The sequence below is a fragment of the Hemiscyllium ocellatum genome, chromosome 13 (genome assembly GCF_020745735.1).
Source record: "Hemiscyllium ocellatum isolate sHemOce1 chromosome 13, sHemOce1.pat.X.cur, whole genome shotgun sequence".
Taxonomy (NCBI): Eukaryota; Metazoa; Chordata; class Chondrichthyes; order Orectolobiformes; family Hemiscylliidae; genus Hemiscyllium; species Hemiscyllium ocellatum.
In genome coordinates, this window is record NC_083413.1 from 86,691,791 (window position 1) to 86,694,060 (window position 2,270).

At 41.6% G+C, this 2,270-nt stretch overlaps 1 pseudogene; it reads right to left on the bottom strand.

Annotated features, from left to right (window-relative positions):
* Positions 1 to 1,148: 1,148 nt before the first annotated feature.
* Positions 1,149 to 1,264, bottom strand: LOC132821997 (5S ribosomal RNA; annotated as a pseudogene).
* Between the last annotated feature and the right edge of the window lie 1,006 nt (positions 1,265 to 2,270).

A 2,270-nucleotide genomic window follows, 5' to 3' on the forward strand; every position in this document is an offset into this window, starting at 1 on the left:
TTCTGCTCGGTTAAGTTGAGTTGGAATCATACAGATTCTTTGTGAACCATTAGGTGTTGGGCACTATCACCATAACAGAAAACTGTCTTGATGTTCATCTAAGCATACATTTCATTTCTTTTTAACCAGTCAAGAGTAGGTATGGCACTGTTCCTGGTTTTGCATGGTCCTTTTGGGAAATGTCATAATCGATCTTCACTTTCCCAATCCTGAGAAGAACTCGGGAATTCAGTTCTAACATTCATTACTTTGATATGCATCTGCAATTTCATTAACTTTCTAAACCAATTCCATTTTCAGGCACTAAAGTAAAAAATAACTGGACACTGGAAATCTGAAGCAAAAACAGAATTTGCTGGAGAATTTCAGCAGGTCTATGGTGAGAAAGCAGAGTCTAGATTAGAATGGTGCTGGAAAAGCACAGCAGTTCAGGCAGCATCCGATAAGCATTAAAATCGACGTTTCGGGCAAAAGCCCTTCATCAGGAATACAGGCCTGAGGAAGCAGAGTCACTATCCTGCTTATTAGAGACATCCTTCAGTCTAAATGGCATATGGCAACTTCCTTTTTAACCTGAGCATTGACATGAGTTGGCATTTTACATTTGATTATGTTCATCCAGGACTGTGCAAGATCAATGAGAAGGACAACAATTTTCTCTGTTTAAGCCAATTATGCTGATCTGGTAACACTGGTACCAGATCAGATTGTCTGAGCTGTCCATTATATCCAATTTAATACTCCAGTATTTATTGACAGAATTACTGATTTCTCTTAATTTTTTTTCTGATTTTGTCATGTTTTCGTCACAATGTGCTGTTTTTTGTAGGTTTTTTTTCTTAGCTTCCCTACAGTGTGGGAACAGGCCCTTCAGCCCAACAAGTCCACCCCGACCGTCCGAAAAGCAACCCACCCAGACCCTTACATTTACCCCTGCACCTAACACTACGGGCAACTTAGCATGGCCAATTCACATGTTTGTGATTGTGGGAGGAAACCGGAGCATCCAGAGGAAACCCACACAGACACGGGGAGAATGGACAAACTCCGCACAGACAGCTGCCCGAGGTGGGAATTGAACCCTGGACTCTGGCGCTGTGAGGCAGCAGTGCTGACCACTGAGCCACCGTGCCACCCAAATTTGTTTTAGCCTACTGCACCTGGTATTCCCAGGCAGTTTCCCATCCAAGTACTAACCAGGCCTGAGTCTGCTTAGCTTCCAAGATCAGACGAGAACAGGCGTTTTCAGACTATTGCCATTAGCTGAACACTGTTTGTATTATAAACCGATATATTATTTGAGATCAGAAGAAGATCCACTGGACCCGAAACATTAACTCTGCTTTTTCTCTTTAGCTGTTGCCAGAGTGTCTGTGTTTTTCCATTAATTTCTGTTTACTTTTCAGATCTGCATTCACAGCTTTAGTTTCATATTTGGAAATGACTCACTTGGCCACAGTTGTGGCACTGGGCTTCCCCTTACAAGACAGATTTCACATTTGTGTGGCTTGTTACCATCACGTGAAGAACAATTCAAAATGGTGACAGTCACGCTTTTATCTATTTTTTGCAGATTGTAATTGTTGTGCTCTTTCTCCTTTGCAGCTTACGAATTAAATCATCTCACTCAATCTTTTCCACGGCACATCATTTTCTATGTGAACAAATACCGTTTACTGGTTTGCAGATTCTATTTACCCAGGAATTTGTAATGCAATTTTTAGTGTCACGTCCTTCCTTATGTGTAATACTGACACTTCGACTACAATCTAGTAGAGAAATAATTTTGCCTTCAAACTTTCATATGTGCAATTCTCTAACAGTCGATAAACATCATTTATGAATGAGTCCTTGCTTTCCCACGGCCTTTGTTTTCTTCTGTTAAAGTTTGCTTGTTTAATAATTAAATTTCCACGAATGAAGAAACAAGCATCAAACGCCCATAAGACATCTTCCTATGATGCTGTATTCTCATCAACATCCTGCCTTTCTGATTTGCCATTAGTAATAATTCCCACAGCATAAAGTCAGGGGATCAGGTTATCCAGGCCTTTCATATCCTCCATTGTTTGATACCTTGTAGATCTCCTTTCCAAATCTCCCATTCCTGCTGCAGTGCAGCTTCCAGAACATTGACAGTGGCTCTGGAAGTGGCAGGTCATCCTGCAGTCATTGCCTGCAATTCTGCTTGCCCAAGCCCACTACATCAGGTCACTGCTCACTGCTGCCTGGTCTCCAAATCAGTTCTCCAGCTTCCTGCAGTCCATGTA